General features: G+C 31.5%; 1 protein-coding gene across 1 annotated transcript in view; it reads left to right on the forward strand.

Moving 5' to 3' along the window:
* LOC105624653 (ecdysone-induced protein 78C) overlaps positions 1 to 7,280 on the forward strand; it is a 70,994-nt gene that overhangs the window by 49,102 nt on the left and 14,612 nt on the right. The window lies entirely within an intron of this gene.

Below are 7,280 nucleotides of genomic sequence, written 5' to 3' on the forward strand. Positions count from 1 at the left end.
AGAGAGAGAGAGAGAAATAGTAAATGCTCTTCTCTTTCGCATGATTCTGCTAAAACTAGAAATTCTGCATATAAAATGCAGTTCGTAGACTGTAATTAGAGGATCTCTTAAATGCGACAACATACAGAGCTCATGCCGCTGCCTGTCGGTTCGAGTCAAATGTTAGCCAGATGATGAGCGCGTCAATTTTGTGAGCAATAGTAAGCTACACAATAACGACAAACATTGAAGCTGTCAACCAACTTGTTGACTTCTCTATTAAAATATTTAATATAGCAAACTAAATAGGGGAGATTGAGGTTTGGCACAGTTTTCACAATTTTGCTGTTAGATTTTTTAAATTAATTATTATAATTAAAATCATAACTAAGGTGATAAAGAGAATCTTTCTCTACGTTTTCATGTTAGAAATGATTTTATAGATACATAGTTCCATTATACATAGTAACTGAAATACGAACATGCTATTATTATAACTCAATAGGTGAGGCAAATTCATGCACAGTGTAAATTACCTCTATATTAAATATATAATAATCTCTATATTAAATTAAGGAAAATAGAAATAAAAAATAAGTAGCAGATATGTACTTTTCTTAATAAAGATTACATTTTTTAAAGTTATTTTGTAATGATCATATAGAAAAATATTGCAGAAAAACAAATATAAGTTATTTTAGTTTTAATTTATTTTAATATGTAAATATTAAATATAAAGCATTCTGTTCGAGTTAAGTTATAATTAAATATCTGTACGTGTGGTATAATAATTTAAGCTAACCTTTTCTTAAATATGAGCTCATGCATCCTATTCCTCCATATGTCTGATTTTAATCATATTATTATAACAATTACTATTGCTAAAATAACATATCATATAGTAACATTCTTCTTGTAATTATGAACATTTAGATTAGCTTTCTCAAGCCGAAGAACATTAATACAAATTTATAAAACGCTTAAAAATTTACTTGGCTCTTCTTGAATCAGATTTTCTCGTTTTTTTATTGTAATATTTGTTTGATTTTTAATGAAACAAAGGGAAAAATTCCTTTGTTATAAAAGAGATATTTTATATTAAGTTTTCCATTGTTTTTTTGCCAAATTTTAAAATATTGGGAGTACAAATTAGTTCGGTCAGTTTTTTTGTGCATTTATTTCAAAACAAAATGAATGAACAAATCAATTAAAGTATTGTCCGTCGCTACCTACTACTTTTTCCCATCTCTCAGGCAATTTTCGAATTCCATCTTGAAAAAATAACCCGTCTTTGGAGACGATCCAATTTTGGAGCCAATTTTCGATTTCTGCGAAAGAAGTGAACCGGTGACTTGCTGCATCTTTCGGAACAACCAACTCAGAAGGAGCAATGTTCGGAGAAAACGGCGGGTAAAACATCCCATTTGAGCGTTTCCAAATATTTTTTTACGATTTCAGCGATATGAGGCCGAGCGTTGTCATGAAGAAGAATAACTTTATCATGAATAACTTTATCTATCTTTGCTCGTATCCGGCCGTTTTTCTCGCAATGCACAGCTCAAACGAATCAATTACAGCCGATACCGATCGCCCGGAATCGTCAGGTTTCAGCAGCTCATAGTAAACAAGATCCTTTTAGTCCCACCAGATACAGAGCATGATCTTCGAACCATGAATGTTTGGTCGTGGTGTTGATGTTGAGGTCGATGGCAACGATTGACCGGGCTTAGCGTAGTATTTTTTCTTCTTGGGATTGTCGTAGAATATCCACTTCTCATCTCCAGTCACAATCCGATGCAAAAAAACCTTTTCTCTTTGAATCAGCTGTTCGCAAGTGAAAAATCGCCTTTCAACGTCTCAGTTTCAATTCATAAGGCATCTAATTTCCTTGTTTTTGAATCATTCCCATGGCCCTCAATCCAGAAATACAGAAACGACTTGTTGAGTTATCCCCAATGATTCTGCAAGCTCCTCTTGCGTTTGACTCTGATCTTCTTCCTCTAATTCTTTGTCTTCGAATTTTTTTGGCTGTCCAGAGCAAAGCTTGTCTTCAACGCTGAAATCTCCATCCTTGAAATGTCGAAACCATTCCCTACATGATTTATCAGTTGGAGCAGTGTCACCATAAACTTCGACAAGCATTCGATGGGCTTCAGCCGCACTTTTCTTCCAATTAAAGCAGAAAATCAAAACCTCCCGCAAATGCTTGGTTAATACAAAATTTGACATTTCAAACATAGTAAAAATCAAGGTTTTTGTATGAAACTTAAAGTGATATAAACTTATATCTTAATATTATTAGACATTTAACCTCTTTGAAACTGCCAAAATCAGCTGTCACTATGAACTATTCACAACGGGAACAATCTTTAGGGAAACGGACCGAACTAATTTGTATTCCTAATAGTAAAAAAATGATTGATGTATCACACAACTTCTTGTATGTCTGATTGATTCACTCACAATCAGTGATTTGCATATCATTCACTCTCAAAATTCGAAAATAATAGAAAAATTATATTAAAATTTAAATTGACAAGAAATGCGTAGATATGCATTAAAGAAACAGGCACTATCCACATAATACATAATATAATAATAATTTATAATCCACATTTTCTATCGCTTGAATTTCTCTACTTGAAATAAATAAATTACACGAAATAATCGGTTACGATAAATTCTCGTTGTTTTGTTCTTACGGATCGCGGAAATACATTAATTACGCGGGCTGGTGAGTGAATGTTCGTTCAGAGAATTCGCGTTTCGAAAGGCAATACGACGGCACATGGAGCTTGTGCCTCTGGCTATCGACTCGGGTCTCGCTGTGCGAATGGCAACAAAGCGACCGCGTAAACACAAGAGAGTTGTACATCTCGTTTTGACCATATTGCCACAACAAAATATTTAACATATTACAAACTGAAGCACGGATATTAATTAATCGCACGTTTGCGTTTCAGGCAAAATAGAGGTATTTACACGTTATCATACAACATATGTGTACAGCTCTATAATGAGCGACTCTTTTGTACGAACGCTAAAGAACTTTGACGTAACTGTTAACTGATTATCGGTGTACGTAAATTACCGCCCTTGACTATAGCCACGTGTGTATACGTGTGTATGTGTAAGTGTGTATGTGTGTATGAGAGAAATAAGATAACACAACGCACGCTGCATGTTGCGTCAAGCGAGTAATTCATTGTCGCCGCAAGATATTTAACGTGCTCGGAAAAAAACCGCAAAGAATAATAATCGCATGAGTCGATATTCGACAAGATCAACAATCATTTTTTGACTTACCTTAGTACCTGTTGAATTTCGAAAGGTAATGATACACAGCTTGTGCCGCTGCCTGTCCGTGCAGTTACTGCCGTGAATGATAATAAAGTGAGTGTATATTAATGTGTTGCACGTAAGCACTTTATATATAAACTATTTTAATAAATATTTACGTAATAGGTACTTATCGTAAAACTCATCAGGTAAACGCGTCAAATATTCCTCATATTTCAGTTTAATTAAAAAAAAAGCTTTTGCGTGCCGATCTTGCGTTTGATGCAATAAACTCATTAATGTTGCTTAAGATAATCATTAATTTTATTTGATCAAAAATTCCATTTAATGAAGATATTATTTTTAGTTTGATCTAATATATCTAATATGTCTAATATGTCGCTATTATGATATCATTTTTGCAATTTAGATAATATATTTATTTTTCGTCGTTTACTTTTTTATCACATATATACACTGATACTATTTACGAAAAACAAATATTTGAAAAAGAATTATCTCAATTATAAAAATTCTTTTATTATACGTTTTTTTTTATGGATTATGCAATATTCAAAAACTTCGTAACCTCAGATATTTTAGAATTTACGATTCATTAATCTCGAGAATTTGCTCTTAAATTATTGTGCAATAAATTGCGAGCATCTTGCGCAATTGCTTTTTCACGTTAAACATTTTCATAAATTTTCAATATGTTTCTCAGAGGTGAGTAGGAAATTGCAACATTGTTCTCGTAATATTATATCATATTCGGCGAATATTTCTTATATGTTTCCTCTTCGTTTTTTTTCTCGATATCTCGGGAAAGCCTCCGGATCCCATTCTGTTTTCTTCCGGAGTGTCTACTGTCATGTCGAACACGCGTCAGTGCTCACCAACAATGAGGTGTACCATCGGTTGTTTCACAAGTATACGTAGATTCACACTTGTGATAACAAGGGGAACTTGGCGTTTCCGCGTAAATTGACATTCGACATGCTTGAACTCTTGACTAACAGTTAAACATTAGAACTAGGTAAATTATATAAAGGAATTAGATAAATCATTTAATGTTATTTTATTGAGGAAGCTTACATGATAGCTAAACGACGTTATTACATATATCCTTTGTAGAGAAATCTAATACTGGCCAATTTAATCAGCTACGAAAACTACAACTAACTTTTGAAACATACTGTTTGGAATACAGAATGCAAGTGAACTTTACGGCGATTGATAGAGAAAGGTTCAAAGTTTTCTTTTTTGCAATTAAAAATCTCATAGTATCAATCGTACAGATTATACAATCTAAAATTGTTTGTTTGAGTTCAAATAATCCGTTATTGCAATTGAGAGTTATAATACTGAACAACAGTATAATTATCATTATTTTAAATATTAAGAACACTGTTATTAAATGCTTTTAATACTCCAAAGAAGTAATTAATTACTGTACATCCTGACTAAGGTAATATTTTTTGCAATAAGTTCTTTATCGAATTAATTTATTATTTCATATATAGGAATATTTCAGTGCCTTATATTTATATTATTAGCGTTTCAGATCGATTGTAGTTAATGTCCGAATGGCGCACACCTGAGATAATTAAGTTTAAATTAAGAATATATATTGTATTCATAACATCTACATCTAACTTTAACCGATTATTGGCGTTCTCTATCATATTTATGTAATTAATTACTATCTTTCAGTGATAAATTGGCAAATATTAAATTGACTAGTATTAGATTTCTGAGGCAAGCATTATTAAATTCGACAGTATTAAATTTCTAAGACAATAAAATGCCGCACATGTTTCTCGCTCTCATTTTTTTTCCGAACAAGCTTCAATTTTTTTTTTACCTTAACTACATTTATACATTTTGTTATTTTTAATTCAAGAGATTTCTTTTTTGATGTAATTGAGCTGACAGTGTAATTGTAATTATATTATTCTTCGATTTAACGTAAAAAAAATTAGCATTAAAAAATGAAAAATTGAACGACAAATGTGTGCTGCATTTTATTGTCCTAGAAATATAATATTGATTAATAATTTTATTATTTTTAACTTTCATGTGTGTCAAAATGTAAATCAGTCTATTTCTACAGTTTGTTTTAAAGTAAGCAACGTCCATGTTAATATATGCACTTAATAAATAATAAACTAAAAGTCAAATTTAATAAATTTTCTTTTGAGTAAAATTATTTAACTCCCATTGTTTTCATCAAATTAACGACATATTAAGTAGCAGCGACCTATAGAAATGATTAAAAATAACTCAAATTATAGATATAATTTGACATTATGAATTTAATAATGTATGGCTATCATTATTTTTTTGTCGACAAAAATATAAATCGAAACGTCAGACTGTTGTAGATAAATAGTTGGTCCAGATTTAATTATTCTTATTTGGAGTTGGATGGTTGCCAATAAACATTGTCGAAACGAGCTGCATATCGGTTTTGATATTGTCCAGCATGATAATATTGTTAGCATCGCATCATGCCGTTTATTCGAACGTGCAGCGCTTTCGGTGCATTTACCGCCCCGCTGATTTCTGAACAAAGGCGAATAGCCCCCACGTGGATATAGCGTAATCGATTTATTAGTAAACTGATGGATTATAGCGCCATGGAGATCTGGTATAGCTTTGAAAAAGACCTAGCGCGCGATATAACATTACGTTATCGCGAATCTAAATTGTACAAATTGCAACAACGTGAAATATAAATTATTAGCAAGGAGTTATGATCTATAATATGATCATAACTCAAGTTAATTATTTTTATCGGAGGAAACACAAGCTAGTTATCACTCATGTAAAATAAATAGAAGATGATTTTTATATCTTATCTCTCATGTCGGGCAAGAAAGGTGATGTTTCCGCGAAAATAAACGCGACGGAAGAAAATAACATTTAGATTTATTCGTACGTGACCATTTAACATACGTCTTTAATGAGCGGCATGAATCTTTCGAACACGTACTGAAGAACTTTGGCTTAACTGTGAACTGATTACTAGTGTATGTAATTACGGCGCACCCATAAAAACTTCCGCCTTGCTCTCCTGAAATTACGGATCAACTAAGAGTTTCATTCATATGTATACACATACATACGCTAGTATAATCGTGCATCTATTTTATATCCATTTATTTAACTAAGTTATTAATTAATAATATGTATGTAATTTTTATCATATTTAATTAATATTGTACGCGCTACTTACTTTGCAAGTGATTGTAATTACAAATTTTAATGAGGTAAGGATATAATATGAGGCGATATAATTATTGTATGAGGATTTACGAGAATATAGAATTATATTATTTCCAAAATAAACCGCTCATATCGACCGTAATTAATACTCGATACATCTCGTGCTAAACGTACTGAATAATCAATATGATGATGGCGTGCTTATCAAATCATTTTAAGCGTGATTCTCTCTTCTCAAAAATTCGCCATTACAAATTTTGTGATTTATTGAATAACTTAACAATGCTTTTATGATGTGATGTCAATCGTCGATTACAATCGATCTATATTAAATCCTCTACTTTCATTATAATTTCATTACAATTGTTCAGCTAAATTCTAATTTTTACAATTATAATCCGTGTCATCTCTCATTTAACGAATCAACTTGAAAGAGAAAAATAAAAAATCCGTATGCTCTCCTGTGCCAGCAATTTGTATTTTAGCTTTCATTTTTTGTTTTTTTACATCAATGAACAATGCTCTTCACGAAGAGTTAGCTACCGTGACATAGAAAATTTCATAGCAAAATTGAACTGAATTTACTTTCCTCGATTTATCCTTTTCGATGTAATGATATAATTGATTATTAAATTTATCTTTGAATGGAGAAGAAAGAGAAAGAGAGAGAGAGAGAGAGAGAGAGAGAGAGAGGAGGGGTAGGGGTATAATTAAATTAAATTAAGTAGTAGTATGACTACTAACTAAGTTAGTTTATTACTTTCTTACTATTATTTTAATTTAAATTATATANA

Source organism: Atta cephalotes (genome assembly GCF_000143395.1).
Source record: "Atta cephalotes unplaced genomic scaffold scaffold00084, whole genome shotgun sequence".
In the NCBI taxonomy this organism is placed as follows: Eukaryota; Metazoa; Arthropoda; class Insecta; order Hymenoptera; family Formicidae; genus Atta; species Atta cephalotes.